Raw genomic sequence first — 27,445 nt, 5'->3', positions numbered from 1 at the left:
ACATACCACTACACGCCCCTAAAACATGACTTTTACTAATGCTAACGTGTTACTAAAAGCGTACTTACATACTTTTAGCAATATATGTTTTGTCGCTATTTGTGTTATACATTGACGTTGAAAATTCGTTTCTAAAAGTTAAGTTTTAGCAACATATAAGATTGTTGCTAAATGTGGATCAATGGTCATTGCAAGTATCTATTGCAACATATGTATGCACCGATCAAAATATTTCATTAATTAAAAAATAATATTCGATTTAATATATAAACCTGTTATCACGAGTATAAAATAGAGTTATAATGTCAGTCGAAAACCAACATTATAGGGGTACTGACCAACATCGAAGAAGGTTGACTTACAAATATTTATATAGGTATAATAAAAGTAATATGATATTTGTATACACAACTTTCAACAAACATAGCAATTAATTCTTTCACTTCAAGAAAAATAATATAATTGTTCGTCCCTCCACAAGCTATAATCAACTTACAAAGATCAACAAAATTGATAACTATAATAAGTACAAGACCCTAAAGTCTTAAAATTACTTGTTGACCTTAAATAATTGTCTTTTTTTAGCTTAAATACTTCAAGAAGTCCCATCGTCAGTTTCACCATACATAGCTTTTTCCTAATGAAGTCGTCGACATCACTATACCCAACTTGAACTCAAGTCTCTTCCTACTTCCATCCTGAATGTTTTCAAACTAAGACGAAAGACTAATAAATACCAAATTCATTTGGTAAAATGCACAAACATAAAACACAAAGGCACACATAAACGATTCAACATAAACTCAACAAGTTAATGATGCTCCTAAACTTAATAGAAAACACAACAAACTAGAATTTTGCAAAATATATAAACATAAACCGAAAAACTTATAAACACATACAACTCAATGGAAACTATAAACAAAATTAACAACAAATTCACTTGGAAAACATACCAAAAATGATTTGGGACCTAGTTGAAAAGTAACTGAATATATCTGAAAAGAATCCAAAGCTTCAAACAGAAGCTTCAAGTGTTAGGAACAATTATAAAGCAAATAAAATTAGTCACAACTCCAATACAGACCTCTTTTCCAATATAATTTAGAACTTAGTCCAATATTCTTGATTAAACTACAATAATTTTCAAGGGAGATCTTCTTACCTTAACCATAACCTTACAAATTAATTCAAACACCACACTAACTAGTCTTGAACTACAAAAAGAGTTTTCCAAGATTATGTACTACTTTATAACACATTAATTGAGTTTGCAAGGGTCTAAAGAGAGTTTTTACCTAATAAAAAATGTGTAAAACTAATTAATTACAAATCTTTCCTCGCCTACTAATAGAAAAAAAAAAAAAAAAAAAAACTTAATAGAAACATAAACAATAACTAACCCCTTAGATGCTTAAAAATTCTTCTATAGCTAACAACTATAAACAACTCAATGGACAATTACTTATAAATCCAAATAAGTAAGCCTATCAAACTAAGAGAAAAAAAACTAATAGCAACCATTTTCGTTTAGAAAAATGCATAAACATAAACAAAAATACTTACAAACACAAACGAACTCAATGGAAACTGACTTATCAACCAACGCAAGTTACAAGATATCAAAACTAAGAGGAAAGAATAATAAAAACCAAATTCATTTGACAAAATGCATAACCAAAAAAATACTTATAAACAACTAATCTTATAAAAAGAAATAGATTCAACAAGAAGTTAATGAAACTCATGAACTAAAACAAACTCTAGAAGAAACCATAGCAACTCATGGAAACATAAATAATAACTAAGTTATGACTACCATAACTGCTAGGGTTGGCAATAGGGCGGGGCAGGGTCGGGGATGTACTCCCCGGTTCCTTCCCTGTGGAGATATATAATCCTCGTCCCCACCCTATTCCCCGTTATGAGGAGTCGGAGTCGGAGTCGGGGTCAGAGAATCCCCGTTTGGGATTCGGGTTCCCGCAGGAAAAAAAATTTTCGTTTATATTTTTTATTTTTAATTAATTATTTATTTAAAATCAATTAAATTTTGATATTTATATTCAAATTTTAAATATTTAATATAACAATGTAGTATTACAATTATTTTATTTATTTAAATTAATAACTAAAAATATTTTAGATTTAATAAAAAGTTTAAGATAATTATATTATGAAATAAATTTTAAAAAAGTAAAAAAAAGGTTAAAAGAATAAGCTAAGCTACTGTTATATATATATTATTGTTATTATTATTAAAAATTATTAAAAAAAATATCCAGGACGTGGTCGGGGTTGGGGTCGGGGACGGAGCGAGGATACCATCCGACCCATTTTCTATCCTTAGTTTGACTCCCATCCCTGGTCAAACTAGGGATTTTTCACCCCGATCGGGGTTGGGACCCGACTCCACGGGGATTTTTATGAACCCTAATAACTACAGAATAGTCAGAGCACTCCAACACATATTCTAATCTATCACTTTAGAACAAATTAGATTTTAAGAAGAATGTCTTATAATATTATCTCTTAAAGGGAACATATCTTGCTAGTTTGAACTCCGTACTTATCCTCATTCGTCGAAACGAATACGAAGGAGTCCAAAACAAGTTCGAAACACAAACACAAACAACTCAATTCAAGCAAATAAGCATATGATACTGAAAGAAACAAAAAAAGTAAGCTTACTATTCAAGCAAGTAAGCATATCATACTAAAAGAAAAACTAATAACAACAATTTCATTTGGAAAATATATAAATATAAACCAAAAAACTTATACATAAACAAATCAATGGTAACAAGAACTAAATTAAATTTATCAACCCAATAAAGTAAACTTATTTAAACTAAGAAAAAAGAGTAATACCAACCAAATTCATTTGAACAAATACATAAATATTAATGAAAACCATAAACAATAACTAGGTTATGACTACCACAACTGCAAGATAGCCAAAATACTCCAACACATATTTTAAGTTAATACTTTAGAACTAGAGTTTTAATAATAATGTTATAAATATTACCTTTTAAAGAGAACACAACATGGCTAGTTTGAACTCTAATTACTTATTGTGCTCCTCATACATTTGCAAGATTTCTTACTCAACAAGAATATTGATTTAGAGGTTAAATTTAGTCTAACAATCTTAATCATATTACAATAATGTTCAAGAAAGATTTCCTTATCTTAATACCAACCTTAATTCAAACACTTCAAACTAGTCTCAAACTACCAAATGAGTTTTTAAGGATTGTAACCTACTTTGTAGCGCATTTGAAGGATTTAAACAGAGTTTTAACCTCTAAAACTTACCGAAAATGACTTGATACCAAACAAAAAGGTGTTCGAAAACGAACAAAAGTTTCAAGTGTTAGAGACAATTATAAAGCATCTTAAAAAGAGTTTTAAAGGATCTAAAGAGAGTTTTTATCTGCTGAACTTCATAAAAAAGAACAATTGTTTGTTGAACAAACTCAACACTCTCCAAAATCTTCATGATCGTTATCGCTGAAGCCCTAAAAATAAATCAGTCAAAAGAACAAAAATTCCAAAACAGATTAAAGTTTAGAATTAAAGATCCATGACTAAGAATTAAAGTTTAGCATTTTTTTTCTTGTTTTTATCAATACAGACTAGCATAATGTTGCAGTCTATGAAATATAAAGTAAAGTTCCAGTAGATGCCCATAGATGCACATACTCAAAACAAAATTAACAGCAAAGAATGGGAGGGGAGAAAAAACAACAAGAACGAAGATAATAAGAGTTGCCATTACCATAAACTATAGAAAATGGAAAAATCGAGAATCTGCGGACTATAAGCGCAAAGCTTATGAAAGAGCTAAGAACAACCACGATAAACAACAAATGGAATAAAAAAAAAAAAAACCCTTTAATTTTGTATCTTCTTTGTGTCTTCTAAATACTACATAATTTCTAATCTAATTTCAAAGTTTAGGGTATTCGGCCCGAATAAACTCATAATTCAAACATAAATCCTAGTAAATCTCAAGGAAAAAAATTCAAAATTCAGAAGCGAAAATGTTGATGGAAGAACCTCAAGGGAAAAAACTGGTTTGGGTGCGCATATCAGAAGTCGGAAGTCACTAGCGCGTGTAATCGTACCAGGAATCAGCCAGCGGGCACGTCCAGTGGCCAACGTTTGCGTGCACAGTGGTTGACGTTCGCGTGCAGTGACTGACCTTCACGTGCAGTGGTGGACGTTCGCGTGGAGTGGTCGACGTTCGCGTGAGGTTCTTGTAATCGTCTTGTTTCGACATGGTAGGCGTGGGTGCACAGTGGTTGACGTTCGCGTGCAGTGACTGACCTTCACGTGCAGTGGTCGACGTTCGCGTGGAGTGGTCGAAGTTCGCGTGAGGTTCTTGTAATCGTCTTGTTTCGACATGGTAGGCGTGGGTCTTCTTCGTTTCACCCTAAATTTAGAAGGGAAAGTGAAAATGGAAAATCTATAAACATGAAGGAGGTAAGTGGGAAATGTAAAATTAAGTGTGAAAAGTGGGGGAAAATAATTTTGCCCTATATTTAGGGCTACCTTAATGTGATGCTAACGGTATTCAATATTTAGTGGGATTGATTGATTGATGTGTTGCAAATTTTTTTTATTAACGTTGATTAAAAATGCATTGCAGATGATAATATTTTGTGACATATTTTTAACGTTGCTATAAGTTACTTTTTAGCGACAAAAATTTCTTGCAACATTAAATATTTGTCACTAAAAGTATATTTTCTTGTAGTGAGAATTAAAACAAAACATTTACAATGTAAAAAAGTTAAGTATAAGAGAATTTATCTTTGTAGATGTTGGATTTTATGTCCTAAAACTTGTGCTTTGTAAATGATAAACTTATTCTGCAAATCAATAAAGTTGTTATTGAATATATGAATTGCTTATTTCGTTTTAAAAAATAAATCCAATAAACTAAAAGATCCATGACTATTACATGAGTATTTGAACTTTATGTGAAGACATAAGAGTGGATCGGGTTCGAGTAAATAGTCAAAATAATCTATAATATATAAATAAGGTTGGGTATCTTATTCTGGTAACACTATTGGATACGGTTCACTTAGTAGTTGTTACAATCATTGTAAAGTGCTACAAATGAAGTAATCCTAATTCATTCATGTAGTGACATGAAAAGTTGGGGTGTTCTGTGCAATGAGTTTGCATAAGATCGAACCAAGAAATGAGTCACTTTTATTTTATAACACTGTTTACTGTATAAGACTGACTATTTCAAAGCGATGACCTAGGTAACTTAACATTAATCCTGAGCTAACTATGACCTTCTCTTTATTTGGGATTATCCTCGGATTTGCATAGGTGAGGGTTGGCTCAATAGCGCCGGCTCAATAAACCTCCCATTTTAGGGGTAAGACCGGGTAGATAGCTGGGATATAGGGTGTAAGATGGAATTCACTCCTACCCGTTTTTAGAGATAGTAGAAAGGTTGTTCCTTAAGTGTTGAGTCCAGGTCTTGAACAAGGGGCCCCACCCTCTCATTGGCCAGAAAAGTACTCGTTTTAATGATTGGATCACAAACCAATTGTTCATTAAAGGATCAGTGGAACTTAAGGAACAAGAGGTAATCTCGGGGGTAAAACAACTTGTCACAATCCCTCCCTAGCCTTAACCCCCAAGACCGGGAAGGGAGCGTGAGGGTAAACTAGTAGTATTTCAAGACAACATTTAAATTTAACATTCCTCCCATATCTATTAAGGATTTCAACATGTTTACAACACTCTATCTATCTTTCATACACATAGTTTAATTTCCTATATTTTTTATTACATGATTTGAGCCGTGGCCTAAGAATTTACCAAGTCCTAGTGTGATAGTGGTTAGTAGACTCCTCCTTGAACGCTCCGCTTTGCTACCTGGGGGGGTATATAAGAAAACATTTGGAAGAGTGTGAACTACTAAGCCCAGTGAGTGGTTCTTTTAAAATAATAATCACTTTGCAAATCATATTTTTGGGAAATCAATCACATAATCATAATTCCAGTATAATTTATGCATGATCATGTATATGTTCATTCAATCAACATCCTCCAGTCTCATGCTATACGTGGCATACTCATATCATGGACACATTATCAATCATCATAACTTTTTATGGAAACTTTCCTATAACCCACTTTTTCCGTTAATGTGCACACCGACAATTTTTTATCCCGCTAGTCATGCTTAGGTACTTGACTATATTTCCCGTCTGTCGTCACCGACTATTATTTCCTGCCGACCGAGACTTACTATATTTTCCCGCCAAGCACCTTTTGTTAAGCATGCTAACTATGTAATATGGGTATAATTTTAGTTTCCATAGCAATTTCACAAACTATATCATGGCAATCATCATTACATCATAAGCAGGTATTTTGTACTTACATATGCATTTATTCACATATCAAAGCATAAAGCTAAGTAAACACTCACCGTCAGCAAGTTTTTCCACTAAAATCACCGTCAGACTACCTTCCTAAGAATTCCTCCATATCAATGGAAATTCTTCAATTAATACTTGTTATATCAATAAATAGTGTCAAATTTAGCCAAAATATCATTATATATTGAAAAGACCAGCTTACCCTAATTAAAATTAGCCAAAATACCAAAGTTAGCCTCTTTAGAGGTTATTTGGACCGAGATAGGCAGCTGGGCGTTGGGCAGTAGGCAGAGTGGGCGTGCTGTGCCGCACAAGGGCTAGCGCGTTTGGGCGTGCGCTGGGCATGCTGCGTCGCACGGGGAAGGTAGCTGCGTTGGGCTGGGGCACGAGATGTATCGAGCGATGCGCGTGCGGATGGACGGATGGACGCAGTGTTGCGTGTGCACAAGGCGTAGGCTGGTTGTGCGTCCAGTTGCCTTGGGCTGGCTGTGCATCTGGCTGCCTCAATACCTCAACAACGCAACCTTATTTCTTTTGATCTCCAATTAGCCTAATAACTCAAACGTCACTCTCTAAATATGCTTTCAACACACGATTTAGGTGCTGGTACGAATGAATTTCCCTTGCTCGACTCCCCTATTTATAGCCATTTCAAACTCACCCCATGTTGACAACACAACTCTCATTTGTCTCCGTTTGGAGTTGCTACCCAGCCTATTCTTAGCCTAGCCTTGAGTTGTTCTCCTTTCAGCTTGCCAGCCAAAATTTCTTTTGTTGCATGAAATCTCCTTCACCCGCCTCATGCTTGGGTGAATTGCATGAAATCTTCTTTAGCCACCTCCTACTTGGATTTTATGTGATCTTCCTTTTGCCACCTAAATCACCTAAATACCTCACATATTTCACTACTTAAATTTTTTAAGTCTTATATTCGTATACTCTTGGCATTTTCCCTTGAAGTTTTCCATCAATTAGCCTCACCTTCTATCCTTAACGCATAGCAACACACTTTTCCTTCATCAAAGTCCAACCTAGCCAACGCCTGAGTTGGTCATCACCAACGCATAAGGTGGTTGCTCACCCTCGACGCATGGCTTGCTAGGTGTGCTTGCTCGGCCTACTAGACATGAACGCATGGTGCTAACCATCGACACATGGTGTGATAGGTGCTTGCACGGTTGGCCGCATGGCATGCTCAGCCGCATAGGCATTCTCAGCCGTGTGGGCGTGTGCTTGGCTTGGCACATCGACGCATGGTTACCCGACAGTGCATAGGAGGGCTTGCTCGCTTGTTCGTTCGACGCATAGGCAGGCACTCATCGACGCATGGGCTGCGTGCCCGACGTACACCATCGACACATGGGCTGCGTTTGACGCACGGTCTGTGCTTGTCCTTCCGCATGGCCTGCACGCTTGACACATAGCCCGTGCATTAGGCCTCGACGCATGGCCTGTGCGCTTGGTGCATGGCCTGTGTGCTTGGCCTCGACGCATGGATGGCGCACCTAGCATGTTCACTTCGACACATGCTTACTGCCCGTGTCCTCATGTATGCCATTTTTCAAGTTTTCTAGCTTCCATCCTCCATGCCTCCTTGCGTCCAACATGTTTTAAGCCCTTTATAGGCATTTGGATTTTGGTCACCTTTTTGGATAATTTTGATGTTTTCCTCCCTTTGTTCTAATATCCTTACTTAGGATTTTTTTTCTCTATTTAACTTCCCATTTAGATTTAATGTTAGGATCTTACACAACTTTTGACCCAACCGTTATTATGAACAACTTGTTAAGTGTTAACTTAATAATCATGGTTGTATCAAGTGAACACAATATATGGAATGCAACTACTGGGCTTTAGTAGAGTGACCCGGTAATTAACGAATGTGGGTTCATTCGGTTTAAAGAATTTAGCCAACTAATATTGGATCATTGGAGCCCATGATCTATAGGTCCATTAGTCTCCTACTAGCTCACAAACGGAATAAGCCTTAGAATAGCTTGATGAATTAATTTGAAACATTCAAATTTGAATTAAGGGAATTGATAATTATATTGGATATAATTACACGTTTAGTTTTGGAATTAAACGAAATTGGAGAATTAATTGTAATATTTAAATATAATTTAAATATTAATTTTATGAATAGATATTCATTGTGATGAAATTAGTATTTAATAATTTAATATTTGATATTAAATTAATTAATTAAATTATTTAATTAATTAAAATGAATTAAATTTAAAATGTAAAATTTGAATTTTGTGAAAATTCAAATTTAGAAAACCATTTTATTTAATTTAAGTTTTGGAAAATTAAATTAAAAATTGAATTTTAAAGAAAATTCAATTAGATTTATATATTTTAAAAAATAAGAATTGATTTTAAATTCTTTTTAAATTTAATTTAAAATTTGAATTTAATCCAAATTGGAAAAACCCACTAAATGTGGGATTTTTTCACTTTAAACACCTTATTCATAGAACCACATAACCCATTCAAATTGTTGTAGGAGATGTGGTTAGAGTGTGCAATCTAATTGCAAGTATTCTTGGTACAAAATTGAAGTTCTAATTCAGAAAAAAAGAACATGAAAAAAGGGATTTTTGCTGAGAAATTCTACTGAATAAGAGTTCTTCAGTTTTCTGGAAAAAGTCATCTTCTTCTCCTAATTCCCTTTGATTCAGCTTATTTTCAGTCCCACAACTCAATCTAAGTGTTCGGTGTAAAGTAGGTGTCGTTAATTCTATCTACCCAAAACAAATGAAATTTATTTAAACTCTAACTACAACTAGAACTAACTCATAGTAATAGTGGAAGTAAGAGGTCGATTCCAAGAGAACCACAAATAATTGGCCTAAAAATTGACTATTTGAATTCCTAAATGCGAAAGATTAAATGTGGGAGTTTGTTTGTTTTAAGAACTAAAAGAAACTAACTAAGCAAAAGACAAGAATTGATATAGGAAATTTATTAATGAGAGAAATAATAAAGAGATTGTGAGATAAAATTCAATGGAAATGAAATTTTGAAGATTTTATATAACTAGGCAATTCTACCATTGACTTAATAAGAAATCATGCAATTAAATTTTTCAAGAGTTCATTAAGAATAAATTCCTAATGCCCTAATTAGCTAATTTCACAATAAACTCTAATCTAGGTTTTAATTGCTTACTAAAGACATTTCACAACTAATGCCTAAATTGTATTGAACTCATGGGTTTTCTTAACTATTCCAATCATGAAATAAAAAAAAACTAAAATTTCAAGATTGATTACATGGTTCTAAATTAATAGATTCTTTAAAGAAAAGAGGAAAAGAAGTCCATATTTCTATCAAGACTACTAATTCTTACAACTACAATTACAATTTTGTTATAGAACCATGTAATTTTTGAATACAAAAATTGATTAATCTTGATTCGTCAATTCAATCTTAATCAATTTTATTCTAAATCTTAGTAAGAACATTCAAAAGAAAGTAATTACATGAAAGAAAACTCAAGAAAAGGCCTGATTACATACATAGTACCCCCCCCCCCCCCCCCCCCCCCCCCAAAAAAAAAGATTTACCTACTCATGGAGGTTGAAGTTCTTTAAGCATTCCATTGATAGTTGCATATTGATACAAGTCTGAGTATAAAATCGACTTAATCTCACAGAAAATTACAAGAATCGCTCTCGGAAATAGAAATCTCTCTCTAAAAAAAATAGGTTTTTCTTTTTCTAAGTTTTTCTCTCAAGAAAATGATGGAATTTCTAAAAAAAAAATGATATCTCTCTCTGTCTTCGCTGAACAACTAAACTCATTTATACCAGCAGGAAGTCATCACAAAGCGCGCAGATGGATCACGTCAGAATCCGGAAAGAAGAACGAATGCATCGAGTTTTTCTATTTAATACTCACTACTCGATACTCGACGGTCAATACTCGATCCTCGACGCTCTAAATGCTCTTTACTCGATTGCCTTAACTCGATGCAAGATGAAACAGATGGAACTCGATAACTCGATGGAAGATGGTTGAATACTCGATAGTCTTTACTTGATGCTTTTTGACAATATTATGCTAAATACTCGATGGTTGATGCTCCAACAACCTTACTCGATGCTCTCCTGGGTGTTTACTCGATTCTCTTCAATTTGTTAATTTTCTTGGTTATTTTTATCTTTTTGGCACAATTTTCTTGTAATGACTCCAAAATTCTTCGGGATCGTTTAATCCTATAAAATTAGCAATTAAAGCAAATAATCAACACAATTTTGGGGGAATTGACTTAGAAAATATACATCCTTTAAAAACCTAACATTAAGGCTCCAGAGGATAGTAAGGAAGATTTAGTGGTGGTTTACGACTAGAAGAGGAAAAGATTGCAGCTGATTTTCGAGTTTGAAGGAGATCTTCAAAGGTATTTTCTGAAACCCTCTTTTCATTTGTTGAACATGCTTAATTTTAAATTAAAATTGATGAAATAGAGTGCTTAATGATTATGTTTTCTTTCGCAGCTCACTCGTTGAAATAACAGTAGAGAGATTAATTATCTCTCTCTCTACTTTAAGGTCCCATTTGTTATGGTTGATGCCCTAAATCTCGTAGGATCCTATAATTTATAAACATATTGAACAAATTCATTGTTTATTTAATAAAATATATGATATTTTATTCAAACTCATTGTCTATTTAATAAAATATATGATATTTTCATCATATTTAGTTGCATTAACCACAAATCGATAAACTAACATCCAAGGTTATCTTGTAACTTAAACATGTATGTAGAGACATACGGGTGAATCATGTTTAAGTAATAACCTAAATAGTTTGTAGTAGATGGATAAGGTTGGGTACCTTATCGTGGTGACACTACGAGTATGGCCCGTTTTGTAGGTGTTACAATTGTTATAAAGTACTACAAATGATCTGATCCTGATCATTCACGTGTAGACATGTGAGCGGGGATATTCTATACAAAAGAGTTTATATAAGACCTGACCATGAAATGTTTAGTCTTATTATATAACACCGTTCATAATAGAGACTTACATTTCACCAGGATAACCATAGGTAACATGACCTAAATCCTGAATGAGTTGTGAACTCCTACCTAAGAGGGTAGTCCTTCGATTTGTATGCATGAGAGTGGCCAGATCGCCTACTCAACAAGCCTACCATTATGGGGATTCGTCTAATTGGGGAGCTGGGAATACAGCTACACAAGAAGGAATTTATTCCTTCCCCGAGGTCGGGGTAAGTAGATAAATTACTCCCCTAAGGATGATTCTCTGACATGACACGCTCTCCTAATTCGAGAGGGGTTTAGTCATAGTTGGACTATGATCTATTGTTCATTACAGGGATCAATGGTACTTAAGAAATTAGATGTAACTAGAGGGGTAAAACGCTAATTTTGGCCTAGCTGTACTTACGAGCAATTTGTGAAGGGTCATCGTACTGTTGATTGTTTATATCTAGTAGAAATAGAAATATATCTGTAGTGCGAAGAGTGTAGCAGTTGGTCTTTGGTGGAGTGTCCGAAAGTTAACGGATGGTGAATAATTTAATTAAAAAGTTTGATTAATTATTCATGTACCTTTGGAGCTTCAAGCTACAGGTCCATGAGATCCCATTGGTAGCTCAACAAGATTAAATGAGAATCAATTTTTGGATTAATTTGAATTGTTTAAATTAATGGAGGGATTTAATTATATATGATATAATTAAGTTATTTTAATTATATGTGATATAATTAAGTTATTTTAATTATATGTGATATAATTATTATAATGTATTCGATACATTATAACTTTCGTGAGAGGAAATAAATATTTGAATATGATTCAAATATTATTTATACAAAGTGGATTCATAATTGTTACATTTAATATAAATGTGATTTATATTAAATGGTCATATGAGAGAGAAAAGAAACTATAGGTTATATTATAGGGATAGTTGCAAATATAGACATTAGATCCAAAGTATTAGCAGATATAACATAATGTAAAACAAATTGCAAATTTGGTCAAATTTTAATAGTCTATTTGTGATAGACCATATTATTGGTAGGAGGTTGTCAGTGATAGACCATATCACTGGTAAGAGTCTATTAACAATAGAAGTATATCGCCGATAGACTTGGGAGTCTATCAACAATAGAAGTCTATCGATGATAGACTTGTCTATATTTGTAATTTTTTAAAATAATGTTATACACTTGGTTATTATTCCTAAAAATGCTACCAATTGTAATTACCCTATATTATATGTGATACAATATTAAAACTATAGTTTATATGTTATATTTGATATAACATGTAATTTATATATATACATATTAAATGTTATTTTAATTTAAAATAAGGGAGGGACAACTCCTTCCCCCTCTTTTCTTTCCACCCAGAAAAGTGAGTGGTTGTACTTTTTGGCTTTAGAAAGAGAGGAGAGAGTCTCCTTCTTGGTGACACACACTGTGAGAAAGAGATATATAGTTCTGTGAGGTTTGAGTTGTTGAAAAACATTCTCAACTCTTCCTCCTCTCTACTCAAATCGAATTCCCTCATTCTAAAATAGTCAGAGCCCATCACTTCTAGGTTCTCTACCTGAGAATATCGAGGAAACCATTGTGGTATTGTTCATATTCTGTTCGAGGGATTCTTGAAGAAAGTTTTCAAGGTTATAGTATTATGAAACCCTAAGTTTTTCTTTTGTTAAAGCATGCTATAATTTTGTAAATTCATATCTTATTCTTTATTTACTGTAAAAACTTACATTAAATGAAAAATGGAAATTGGGACGATCTTACTTCCGCTCATGGTTCCCTTCAATTTGGGATCCTTCAATTGGTATCAAAGTCAAGTTTCTGCATTACTAATCCCAAATTCCATCTTTTTATTGAATCATTTTTTACAGTGTTGGTGGGTTTTACTTATTCTACATTCTGTTTAAAGTTCATGCGATGAATGATTTGAATATGAATGTGGTTTTGTTGAAGGATGTTTTAGGATAGAATACTTAGTTTTAAGGCTTTTATTTCGTTTACAAATTTGGTTTGTAAAGGCCCCTATTTTGGGCATATTTTTGTTATAGAGTCTGTATTCATTGTTTTGAGTTGCTCGTGTTGTTCTTGGGCAGCTTCAAAGAAGAAATTCAGAGCACTACTTCGATGAAGAAGAAAGCGTATCTACAAGATCGTGTATTTTTTTTGCCACACGATCGTGTAACTTTTGCTACATGATCGTGTAGCTAATGCTACAAGACCGTGCAACACATTTCTACACACTTACTACTAATTTGCTACATGATCACCATTGAGACTTCCTTGGTGGTGGTTCGGTTCAAACGGTTCAAGGCCTGGTTCACTTGTTTCGATCCAGATGACTTTTATTCATGTAATAGTTAGACTTTTTTTTAAAGTTTCCTTTTAAGTATCCTATCCCATTCCATTAACTATTTGTGTTAAATATACATATGATGTATGTTTTATCTTATATGTCATATAGTTTTAAAACTCACCATAGGCTATGCATTTATATTCATGCATCATTTTATATTATAAGTGTTAATATAACATGATTTAAATTATATAGCATGCTCATGCATCATATAGTATAAATGTTATAGTATATGTATACATGTAATTATAGCATTTTAATATTTGGTTAAATGAATGTATGCAAAGTATGCTATAGTATGGTCCAGTACATAGTTATATAATTTTTATATATTAGTAATGAATGGAGATTGCATGAAGCATGACATTACCTTAGGTTAATTTATAAATGTTATGATTAACTAAAGTATGTCAAACATGCAATAGATGTTTTAATTATTTCATTTATTTATAATCATTATAACTAAATGAAATTAGAATTAAAATCAATAATTAAGAGTTGCCTGCACACCTTAGGTTATAATCATTTTTTAAAACATGATTAAGATAGACCTAAGATCATATCTCTAATGAGATTAGAAATCTTAGTTTAGTCTTTTAATTGGTTTAATAGGATTAAATTGATTTTTAATAAAAGATTAAATATGTAACAAATGTATCTATAAGGGACCTTTTGGCTAAGGGGGTTCTGGATAGGCTGGGGTACTTAAATTGATGGAAATGTCGTGCCCCTACCTGGAAACCTACCTGGAAAGGTGAATTAGATAGATTTGTTACATGCATGCAAGTTTGATCAAAGTCTATTAAAGAGTTTAATGGGACTTCAACCAAAATTGTTTAGTCATCAAAGACAAGTGTTGTTTTTTAGCAAATTAAACAAACATTTAGATAAAAATTAGTAGCCAAAATTTCTTAAGTTAATTAACCCTAGGTAAAACATTCAGTAGGAGAAAAATAGGGTATATAATACTTCATTTTATCCTCTACATGTTTCTCCTTGTAAATTCACACCGTGAGATCTACACTTGGACTCGAGACACCATGGGTGTCCCCTTCGGGTGGCATTTGGATAGGTCAATAACAAGGTGAATGAAGAGAGTGTTTATAGTAAGTGGGAGCAGGACGTGTGACATCACATCCCTCAGTCTCTCTCATTAAGTTAAATAAAGTTTCATGCATCGCCTTGTGGCATCTGGGTGTCCCCCTACGGTTAGCTCATTGGGGCGGAACTCTAGAACTTAAAATGAGGGGGTTATACTTACAAGAATTGTTAAGGATGTTAACAAATTCTAAACTAAATAGTGACTATTAGTTATAGTGACAATGTGTTGTTTTCTGTCTAATGGTTGAGAATGTCTCATTTTAGTGAAGAGGCACTTAATCACCCTACGGTGACTTTTGTTTTGTCTCACTGAAACATCATTGTAAAACAAATGTAACTTAGGGTACACTAGACTAATTTGCTAAAAATCTGATTGGTTGTCTTAAGTGGTTTAATACAAGTAGACTAAATGTAAATAATTTGTTCTTTTTTTAGCAATTACTTGAATATGGCTACCGCTACTTTAAATTTACTCGTCGTGGATAAATTAACGGGAGAGAATTATACTAGTTGGAAAAACACAATCAACACAATATTGATCATCCTTGATCTTCGTTTTGTCCTGATGAAGGATTCTCCTCCCATTCCAGCTCTCAATGCTCCTCAAAATGTTCGGAAAGCTTGAGATCGTTGGACACAGGCAAACGATAAGGCCTGAGTGTATATCTTGGCTAGTCTTAATGAATTCTTGGCCAAGAAGCATGAGCCCATGCTCATAGCTCGTGAAATCATGGAGTCTCTGAGGGGAATGTTCAGATAATCGTATGCACAACTTAGGCATGACTCTCTGAAACACACCTTCAATGCCCATATGCAAGAAGGTGCATATGTTCGAGAATATATTCTCAACGTTATAGTCCACTTCAACGTGGTAGAGATGAATGGGTCGAGCATCGATGAAGCCAGCCAGGTTAACTTCATTTTGGAATCTTTATCTAAACATTTCCTTCATTTCCGTAGCAATGTTATTTTGAACAGGATTGACTACAACCTGACCATTCTTCTCAATGAGTTACAGACCTACCAATCCTTGATAAAACTCAAGGAACAAAAGGGTGAAGCAAACGTTACTTCATCTTCTAAGAAATTCCATAGAGGTTCAACCTCTGGGACTACATATGTGCCTTCTTCCTCTGGCACCAAAAAGTGGAAGAAAAAGAATGGTGGAAAAGGGAAAGCTAACCCTGTAGTTGTTGCTCAAAAGGGTAGAAAACCCATCAAAGTTTCAAGAGATTTTGTTTTCACTGCAACCAAGATGGTCATTGGAAGAGGAACTGTCCCAAATACTTGGCGAAAAAGAAGAAGGCCAAGCAAGGTAAATATGATTTACTTGTATTGGAAACCTGCTTAGTGAAGAATGATGATTCTACTTAGATTATAGACTCTAGGGCCACTAACCATGTTTGTTCTTTATTTCAAGGAATTAGTTCCTAACGACAACTAGATGTTGGTGAGATGATGATGCAGGTTTGAAATGGGCACGTTGTCTCGGCTGTGGCAGTGGGAGGTCTCCGATTGACTTTATAGAACAAATTTCTTATCTTAGAAAATGTTTATGTAGTTCCTGATTTAAAAATGAACCCGATATCTGTAAAGTGTTTGCTTGAACATTTATACTCTATCAACTTCCTTGTAAATAAAATATCTATTTCTAAAAATGGTGTTGATATTTGTTCTGCAAAACTGGAAAATAATCTTTATATACTAAGACTGTTAGCAATTAATGCCCTCTATAACACATAAATGTTTAAGACTGCAGTAACTCAACATAAAAGGCTTAAAATTTCTCCTAAAGAAAATGCCCAACTTTGGCACCGAAGACTAAGACACATCATTCTCAGTAGTATTGATAGGTTGGTGAAGAATGGACTTCTAAACGAGTTAAAAGAAAATTCTTTACGTGTATGTGAATCATGTCTTGAAGGCATGATGACTAATAGACCTTTTACTGGAAAGGGTCACAGGGCCAAAGAATCTTTAGAGCTAGTACATTTAGACCTCTGTGGTCCGATGAATGTAAAAACTAGGGGAAGTTATGAATATTTTTCATTTTTACTAATGATTATTCAAGATATGGATGTGTTTATTTAATGCAACATAAGTCTGAATCTTTTGAAAAGTTTAGAGAATTCAAGGTTGAAGTTGAAAATGTATTAAACAAAATGATTAAAACATTTCGATCTGATTGAGGTGGAGAGTTTATGGATTTAACATTCCAGAATTATTTGATAGAATGGAAATAGTATCCCAACTCTTAGCACCTGATACACCTCAACAAAATGGTGTATCAGAAAGGACTCAAACCCTATTCGACATGGTTCAATCTAGGATGAGTTACACTTCCTTATCTGACTTGTTTTGGGGTTATGCAGTAGAGACTGTAACGTACATCTTGAACTGTGTTCCATCCAAGAGTGTTGCTAGAACACCTTTGGAGTTATGGAATAGTTGTAAAGCTAGTTTATGTCATTTCAAAAGCAGGGGTTGCCCAGCACATGTGCTTGAGGCTAATCCTAAGAAATTAGAACCACGTTCAAGATTGTGACTATTTGTAGGCTACCCGAAAGGAACGAGAGGTGATTACTTCTTTGATCCTAAAGAAAACAAAGTGTTTGTATCGACAAATGCTATTTTTCTTGATGAAAGTCACATAAGGGAGCACAAACCCAGAAGTAAGAATGTGTTGAATGAAATTTCCTAAGAAACTACTGAATCTTCAACAAAAGTTATTGAAGAACCTAGTACCTCAACAAGAGTTATTGAAGTAGGATCATCTAGTAGGTCGAATCCACCTAAAGTATTGATGGAACCTTGATGTAGTGGGAGGGTTACGAACCCACCTATTCGCTATATGGGTTTAACAGAAATCTTTGTTATAGTAGCTGATGGTGAAGTTGAGGATCCATTGTCTTACAAGAAGTGACAAAGATGAATGGATCAAAGCGATGGATCTCGAAATGGAGTCTATGTACTTCAATTTCGTATGGAATATTGTAGATCAATCTGATGGGGTTAAACCTATAGGTTGTAAATGGATCTATAAGAGGAAACAAGGTGCTGATGGGAAAGTGCAAACCTTCAAGGCTAGACTCGTGGAAAATAATTATACCCAGGTTGAGAGAGTTTACTATAAGGATACTTTCTCACCTGTTACCATGCTTAAGTCTATCTGGATTCTCCTATCCATTGCCTCATATTATGACTATGAGATTTGGTAGAGGGACCTCAAGACTGCCTTTCTAAATGCCAATCTTGAGGAGACCATTTACATGGAGCAGCTCAAGAGATTCATAATCCAAGGTCAAAAGCAAAAGGTTTGCAAGCTTAATCAGCCTTTTGTATACAAGAAAATTATCAACAGTTCAATGATTTTTCTAGTGTTATACATAGATGATATCCTACTCATTGGGAATGATGTAGGATTACTGACTGAAGTTAAGAACTGGCTAGCGACTCAATTCTAAATGAAAGATTCAGGAGAGACTCAGTTTGTTCTGGGTATTCAGATTTTTAGAGATTGAAATAAAAAAAATGCTAGCTCTGTCTCAAGCATCGTATATTGACAAGATGCTTGTCAAATATTCGATGCAGAACTCCAAGAGGGGCTTATTTCCTTTCAGACATGGAGAGATATTGTCTGAGGAACAGTATCCTAAAACACCTCAAGAGATTGAGAAAATGAGATGGATCCCCTATGCTTCGACTATTGGTAGCCTAATGTATGCGATGTTATGTACGAGATCTGATGTCTGCTATGCAGTAGGGATAGTTAGTAGATATCAATCTAATCCAGGATTAGATCACTTGACCGTCGTTAAAAACATCCTCAAGTATCTACAAAGAATGAGGGACCACATGATCGTGTATGGTTCTAAGGATTTAATCCTTACGGTATACATGAACTCTGATTTTCATACTGATAAGAACTCTAGGAAATCCACATCAGGATGAGTGTTCACTCTTAACGGAGGGGCAGTAGTATAGAGAAGCACCAAGCAAAGGTGCATTGCTGACTCCACTATAGAGGATGAGTATGTAACGGGTTATGAAGCTGCTAAGGAAGTTGTTCGGCTCAGGAAATTCTTGACTGAGCTGGAAGTTTTTCCAGATATGTCAAAGCCCGTCACACTTGATTGTGATAATAGTGGTGTTATGGCTAATTCCCAAGAGCCTAAGAGTCACAAGTACGAGAAGCATATAGAGCGGAAGTATCATCTCATTCGAGAGATTGTGCATCAAAGAGACGTGATTGTCATGCAGATAGCTTCAGAGCATAATGTTGTTGATCCATTTACTAAGGCCCTCATGACTAAGGTGTTTGAAGGTAATCTGCAGAGTATGGGTCTATGGAACAAGCCATGTCTAGACTAGGACAAATGGGAGATTTGTATTGGGCACGTGTTATGCCCTAGTTTATTATTTGTGTACTTTGTATTTTGACTATATTATACACCCCATTAGCTTTAAGTCAAGTGGGAGATTATTGGGATTGATGCCCTATATCTCATAGGGTCCTATAGTTGTAAATGTATTGAACAAATTCATTGTTTATTTAATAAAAATATATGTTATTTTATTCAAACTCGTTGTCCATTTAATAAAATATATGATATTTTATTCATATTTTAGTTGCATTAACCACAAACCAATAAACTAACATCCCAGGTTATCTTGTAATTTAAACATGTATGTAGAAAAATACGGGTGGATCATGTTTAAGTGATATCCTAAATGGTATGTAGTAGATGGATATGGTTGGGTACCTTATCCCGGTGACACTACGAGTATGGCCCGTTTTGTAGGTGTTACAATTATTGTAAAGTGCTACAAATGATTTGATCCTGATCATTCATGTCTAGACATGTGAGCGGGTATATTCTATACAAAGGAGTTTGTATAAGACTGGACTACGAAATGTTTAGTCTCATTATATAACACTGCTCATAATAGAGACTTACATTGCACCAGGATAACTATAGGTAACATGACTTGAATTCTGAGTGAGTTGTGAACCCCTGTCTATGAGGCGGTCCTTTGATTTGTATGGGTGAGAGTGACCAGATCGCCGACTCTACAAGCCTACCATTTTGAGGATTCGTCTGATTGGAGAGCTGGGAACACAGCTACACAAAAAGAAGTTCACTCCTTCCCCGAGGTCTAGGTAAGTAGATAAATTGCTCCCTTAAGAGATGATTTTGGGACTTGAACAATGTGGTATCACACCCTCACCTGGCCCGAGAGGGGTTAATCATAGTTGGACTATAATCTTTTGTTCATTAGAGGGATCAGTGGTACTTAAGGAATTAGATGTGACTAGAGGGGCAAAATGGTGATTTTGGCCTAGCTGTACTTACTAGCAATTTGTGAAGGGTCATCGTACTGTTGATTGGTTATAACTAGTGGACACAAAAATATATCTGTAGTACAAAGAGTGCATCTATCGGTTTTTAGTAAAGTGTCTGATAGTTAACGGATGGTGAATAATTTAATTAAAGAGTTTGATTATTATTCATGTATCGTCAGAGCTTCAAGCTACAACTCCATGAGGTCCCCTTGGCAACTCAATAGGATTAAATGAGAATCCGTTTTTAGATTAATTTGAATTGTTTAAATTAATAGAGGGATTTAATTATATATGATATAATTAAGTTATTTTAATTATATGTTATATAATTATTATAATGTATTTGATGTATTATAGCTTTAGTGAGAGGAAATAAATATTTGATTATGATTCAAATATTATTTATATGAATTGGATTAAAAAATTTTAAATTTAATATAAATGTGATTTATGTTAAACGCCATATGAGAGAGAAAAGAGACTATAGGTTATATTGTATGTGATACAATATTAAAATTATAAGTTATATGTCATATTTGATATAAAGTATAATTATATATATATATATTAAATAGTATTATAATTAAAATGAGGGAGGGAATTACAACTCTCTCCCCATCTTTTCTCTCCACCCACGTAAATGGGTGGTTGCTGTATTTTTTGGTTTTAGAAAGAGGGGAGAGAGTTTACTTCTTGGTGACACACACTGTGAGAAAGAGAAATATAGTTATGTGAGGTTTGAGTTGTTGAAAACATTCTTAACTCTTCCTCCTCTCTACTCAAATCGAATTCTCTCATTCCAAAATAGTCAGAATCCACCACTTCTGGATTCTCGCCTGAGAATACCGAAAAAACCATTATGGTAGTGTTTGTATTCTGTTCGAGTGATTCTTAAAAAAAGTCTTCAAAGGTATGGTTTTCTGAAACTCTAAGTTTTTTTTTTTTATTAAAAGCATACTGTAATTTTATAAATGCATATCTTGTTATTTATTTACTGTAAAAACTACATTAAATGAAAAATAGGAATTAGGACGACCTTGCTTTCGCTCATGGTTCCCTTCAATTCAATAATTACAAACAATGAAGGATCCCAAATTAAAGGGAACATTAATAATTTTAATTCAATTCAATTATTAATTTTATTGAATTCAATTTGCTTCAGAAGGTAATTACAGTTATTCAATTATTAATTTTATTGTAATTACAGGGGATCCTTCAATTTGCTTTCGCTCATGGTTCCCTTCAATTCAATTGTTAATTTTATTGAATTGGGTTTTAACCTATAATATTATTCAAATAATTAATCATTTAATATAAGCTATAGCATGCTGTAATTTTGTAAATGCATATCTTGTTATTTTAACTATATGTAAGTCGATTCTTCACAAGTTGTTTGTAATTACAGTTGGATCGAATGTTCGTTTTACCCCTGTAATTACCTCTATCTTCTTACGTATCATCGATCTCTAATAAGCCATTTGTTTATAGTCCAATCATAAACGAAGTCATTCTCGAGCCAGTGAGAGGATGGAGCCCCTGATTTAACTTCCAAAGTCAGCACTTAACAGAACTACTCATCTACTTATGCTATATAGGAAAAAGTGAATTCCATGTTGTGGAATTACGTTCACAACTCTCCATTTGGTTAAGTCCTTAAAATGGTAGGTATATTGAGTCGACAACATTGACCACTTTCACTAATGCAAATCAAAGGAGGAGTTCTTCACAGGTAGAACTTCATAACTCACTCAGGATTAAAATTGAGTTACATATGGTCTTATTGTAAAATATAAATCTCTTTAACTATCTAATTTACAAAGAGAGGCTAAATATTGTGAGACACGTCTGATATGGCTTTCGCCAATGCTTGCTACCTTGAGCAATCTTTCCCATTTGCTGAGATCAGGTCCACTGCACCATGCGTGTGCACTTCATGAATTGTGAAAGTCCAAACCACCGAGATTTCAATTTTCTTGGAAAAAGACGAAGTCATGAATTAAACAACAGAACTCTCTGGCCTTTGTGGAATTTTATTTGTTGATGGGCATCGTGCCATTTCTTTTGTTTTTCTTTTGTAATTAAGGCATCTGCAAAGCATTGGTACCAGTCTAATGTTTTCTCATGTGGGGTGCTTTCCAACATGGCATTATCAATTTCCAACATTGCATTATCAACTTCCATTTATTATTTTCTCTCATCATCATTGGTCTGGCACTCTACCAATTGATTGATTATGCTACAATCTTCCATATTATTAAGGAATTTCATTGTTGAGAGGAAATTGAAGTCATCTGATCATTAACATACATGGTCAATTCTCCATTCTTAACATCAATGAGTGTCTAGCTGATTTTTGATGTGGATGTCTAACCTACTTATTGCACAAGTAAGACTTTATTTTTAAATTTGTGTTTTATGAGCCCTATTGGGACTAATTTTCAGGTTGGTCCATCTTGAAAGTCCTAGGTTTTCTTTTATGTGATATGGGGATGAATTAAGGAAAAGAGAGTGAAAAAAAAGAGAACATCGGAGAGAAAAACAGCAATTCGGTTATCAGCGATAACTTCCACAAAGTTGTTGCTTGTTGAAGTTTGAACCGTTGGATTGTGCTTAAATTTGGTCAGCCGGCTCAAGATACATAGAATCTCATTTTGAACCATTGGATCATCATTGAAAGCTCTAGTTTGTCTGTAATCACCGTCATACAAAACCTATAAAACTAGGTGATTCTCATTTTTTTATCTCTCAAGTATTAATCATTTATATATGAAAGTATTGGTGGGTAGTGAACTTGTATGACTGATTATGATTCTTTTTTCCCTCAATTTTATTATAATTAGGGGTGAGCATGTTAGACCAAAAAACCGACACGACCGACCCAAACTAGCCGAAATGGAGTTGGACGGTCGGAAATCTACTCAGAGAGGTCAGTGTCAGTTTTTGGTTTTTCAAATCGATTCTAGCGACGGTCGGACGCGTTATGGGTCGAGTCTCGACCCGACCCAACCGTTTTATTATTTAATATATATATATATATATATATATATATATATAATACCATTTTAAAAAATTAGGGTTAACAATCTTCTTCTTCGTTCGAGTTCGTTGAGTAGCATGCCGTCTTCTTCGTTCCAGCCAGCAGCCGGTTAGCCATCAAATCCTTCCACTTCCAGTCGTCGTTCTTCTTCTTTCTTCTTGTTCCAGCCATCTTTCTTCTTCGTTCTAGCCATCTTCTTCATTCTAGCCGTCATCGATCGCCTTCCATTCCAGCCGTTTCAGTTCCAGTCGTATCTTCCATTCCAGCCGTATCTTTCATTCTAGTTGAGCCATTCTTCTTCGTTCTTCCTTCCATTCCAACCGTTGCCAATTCTGCAAGTCTGTATCTTGATATCTTCCATCCCAGTCGTTTTAATTTCATATGTAAAATTATGGATGTATGGGTAGCAATTGTAATGTATTATACACAGTGGCCAGTGCCATAATCTTGTACTTTGAAAACAAAAATGGAAATTATTTTTTTAAAACAATTGTCCAAGCCATCCTTAGTGTGCATGAACTTAACAATCTTACTAAGATTAATTTTGAGTTATCAAAGTATGTGAAGGTGGTGTAAATACTTTGAGAAGCTGAGTTTTTGTAAATACTTTGAGACTTGAGTTTTTGTAAAGCTGAAATATTTTGAGTTTTTGTGAATTGTGTGATACTGACGTTTGACATGGTGTGGTTCAGCTACATGGATTCAACGGATATGGAAATTGATGGAACTGCAGCTGATGCTTCAAAAAATAAACGAGATGCAGAAACGGATGCCAATACAAATATCATTGATGTTGATTTAGCAAATGAGATATCAGATGTTCCAAATCCACCAAAAAAAAGGAAGGCTGTAAAAAAATCCATGGTTTGGGATCATTTTGAGAGGCTAAAAGGTGATCCTAAAGACCCCATGCTCAATGTAAGTACTGTGGAGTTGTTTATGCATGTCATTCTAAACGTAATGGTACTGGGACTATGAAGAATCATTTGGAAAATTGTAAAAAATACTCTTACCAAAAGAAGAGAGATCCAACCCAAATGACATTAGCTTTCAAAAGTAAAGACAAAGACAATGTTGGGGATAATACATCACAACTTGTATGTGAGTCATATAGTTTAGAGAGTTGTCGGGAAGTGTTGGTTGAAATGGTAATTGTTGACGAATTGTCATTCAAGTTTGTGGAGGGTAAAGGATTTAAGAAATTTGTCGATAGATTAACATGTGCAAGTCAACCTAGATTTGTTGTTCTGTCTTGGTTTACTGTGGCTGGAGATGTGCTTAAGTTGTATGTTAATAAGAAAAAGCGTTTGAAAGACATGTTTGTGAACAAGAAGTATAGAGTTTCTCTCACTACAGATTGTTGGATATTGGGACAAAATATAAATTACATGGTACTAACTGCCCATTTCATAGATTCTGATTGGAGATTACATAAAAAGATACTTAGTTTTATTCCAATTGAGAATCATAAAGGTGATACTGTTGGTAAAACCATTGAAAAGAATTTGAAGGATTTGGGCATTGAAAGGGTAATGACTTTGACGGTTGATAATGCAAGTTCGAATGACACTGCTATTACTTATCTTCTGAAAGATTATTGTTTGGTGGAGAATTTCTGCATGTTCGTTGTTTTGCTCATATATTAAATCTCATAGTATGTGATGCTTTTAAGGAACATAATGATTGCATTGAAAGGATTCGATATGCTGCACGATTTATAAGATCTTCTCCTGCACGTTTTTTGAAATTGAAAAAATTTCTTGTAAGAGTTATGTGTGTCCTGATGTTCCCACTAGATGGAACTCTACATATTTGATACTTGAGGCAGCTGTGAAGTTTGAAGAGGCTTTTGATAGATTAGAAGATGAAGATGCTTCTGATAGACACGATTTGTTACCAAATAAGGAAGATTGGACAAATGCTAAGATGTTGATTAGGTTTTTAAAGGTCTTTTATGATGTGACGTTGAAAATTTTAGGGTCTTTGTACACTACTTCAAATATGATTTTGCATCAGATTATAGTGGTTTAGAATTGTATATGTTTGAATGTTGGTAGTGTAAATGCAATGGTAGTTGGAATGGCCAATAGCATGAAGGCCAATTTTGAGAAATATTAGGGGGAACAATGAAAAAAATAATCTATTGTTGTATATTGCTATTGTGCTAGATCCTCGAAAAAAAACTAAGGTTTGTATCTTTTTGCCTTAAATAATTTTTTGGGCCTTGCCAATTCTATGGGAAATATAGTGGAACAATGTTGTAGACGTCTCTTTCATGAGTAAAGTACAACTTATACTCAAGAGTGGGAGTGGGAGTGGGAGTACTACTACTAATACACCAGTTATCTCAGCCTCAGAGACCATGATTGATTGTGATCCAACTGAAAAGATGGGTGAAGAGTTTGTCTATGATACAATTGATATTAATTTTGACGGTGATGAGACTACACCTTTCGAATAGGGTTCAGAGATTGATATTTATTTGTTGGAAGCCAATGTTAAGAATGAAGGTGATTTTGACATACTTCAATGGTGGAAGATGAACAGTCATCGGTTTGAGGTTTTTAGTCGTATGGCTAGAGATATTTTGGCAATTACAGTATCTACTGTAGCGTCTGAATCGGCTTTTAGTATAGGAGCACGTGTTGTTGATTCATCACGTTGTTCATTGGCTCCAAAAATAGTGGAGGCTCTTATTTGTACTTAAAATTGGCTAAATTTTGTTCCAATAGATCTTAAAGTTCAACATGACATAGAAGAAGCTTCATTATCTGAAGAATGTATTTATTTAATTGTTTAACTTTAAACTTTATTCATTTGTATTTTGTAGTTGTAACTTGTTAGTTTAAAATCTTGATGAGGTTGTCTTTCTCTTCTTAATCTTAATTATATAGGATTCAGAGCGGTTATGGACAATGAAAAATAGATTCATGACCTTCCAGATTTTGCAAAGTTGTTAGTTATCGATTAAGCATTTATCATTTGATTTTATTGTAATTTGGTTGTATTTGACAATTGACTTTATGTTTTATTGTAATTGAGTTGTATTTGACAATTGATTTTATGTTGCAATTTCTAATTTGATTGTATGTGACTATGAGTCATATGACATTTCTATTTCTGATGTACACTCTCGACTCTCATATCAGTTTTGTTTTCAAATATAGATGTAATATGTATTAGGGGTTATTTAAGCAACTAAATGAAGCGAACACAATCCCAAACAATGGACATGTTAATTGTTAAATATTAAGAGTTGTCAAATCAAATCATATCAATATCTTATTTTTAATACCTCTATTCCATAAGTATTAAAATATGAACTAGTATCTTGAATTATGAATCACAATCACAAATTAAGAGAGAAAACTAAACATGATTGATAAGTTAATAAATAGTTGATTTTTTATTTGTATTAAAAAATTGCTATTTATAGCGATAATGATTTATAACTAAATATAACTTTTACCTATCAGCAATTTTTATAAGAATTCTAATAAATAAATATAATTTCATAAAAAAAAGGAAAAGGAAAATGCAAAAACCGACCAAACCGACTGACCGACCGACCAGTTGGCCAGTCATGTTTCTGCTCAGTCGACGGTCGGGACCAATTTGGTCATATTCAAAACTGATTCTGGTCAGTTCGGCGTCGGTCTGGTCGGAAAACCGACCCCGACCGGCCGATGATCACCCCTAATTATAATAAGAGAAGTTCATAAGGGTGGACTTCTCACAAGTTCCGTGGTTTTTACTTTCATATTGAAGGGGCTTTCCACGTAGAATTCGTGTGTGCTTTTCGTTTTTAGTCTTCCAGAACTTTGTGGTTTATTGTTGTCCATTGTTGGTTGATTGCTTGGTGATTATTTGACGATTTATTGTGGTGTTTTGGAGAACAATTATTTGGTTGATTGTTTTAGAGGAGATCCTAGTGTGTTATTGTTATATTGTTTGGGTTCTATTAGTTGGTATCAGAGCAGGTTTTAATTTAATCATTGTTATGGAGTCTACTAATGATGGTAAAGGTAGTTCGATGATAAAATTGACATAAATCAATTATTCCATCTGGAGATTGATGATGGAAGATTTGTTATATAGAAAAGATTTGTTCCACCTAATTGAAATAACCACAAAAGCAGATGGCACAATTTCTAAA

At 34.0% G+C, this 27,445-nt stretch overlaps 1 long non-coding RNA gene and 1 pseudogene across 1 annotated transcript; one reads left to right on the top strand and one right to left on the bottom strand.

Moving 5' to 3' along the window:
- Window positions 1-412: 412 nt before the first annotated feature.
- Window positions 413-4,472, bottom strand: LOC150037772 (uncharacterized). Its single transcript, XR_016527561.1, has 2 exons — window positions 4,063-4,472; window positions 413-713 (listed from the first exon to the last, which is right to left on the bottom strand). It is a non-coding gene; the product is annotated as an uncharacterized LOC150037772 (long non-coding RNA).
- Window positions 4,473-23,985: 19,513 nt separating this feature from the next.
- Window positions 23,986-26,260, top strand: LOC150037771 (uncharacterized; annotated as a pseudogene).
- Window positions 26,261-27,445: the final 1,185 nt, after the last annotated feature.

This window comes from Benincasa hispida, chromosome 2 (genome assembly GCF_027475165.1).
Source record: "Benincasa hispida cultivar pf3 chromosome 2, pf3_genome.v1.1, whole genome shotgun sequence".
NCBI classification, from domain to species: domain Eukaryota; kingdom Viridiplantae; phylum Streptophyta; class Magnoliopsida; order Cucurbitales; family Cucurbitaceae; genus Benincasa; species Benincasa hispida.
Note: the sequence above shows the minus strand (reverse complement) of the source record. Positions and strands in the feature narration are given on the sequence as shown.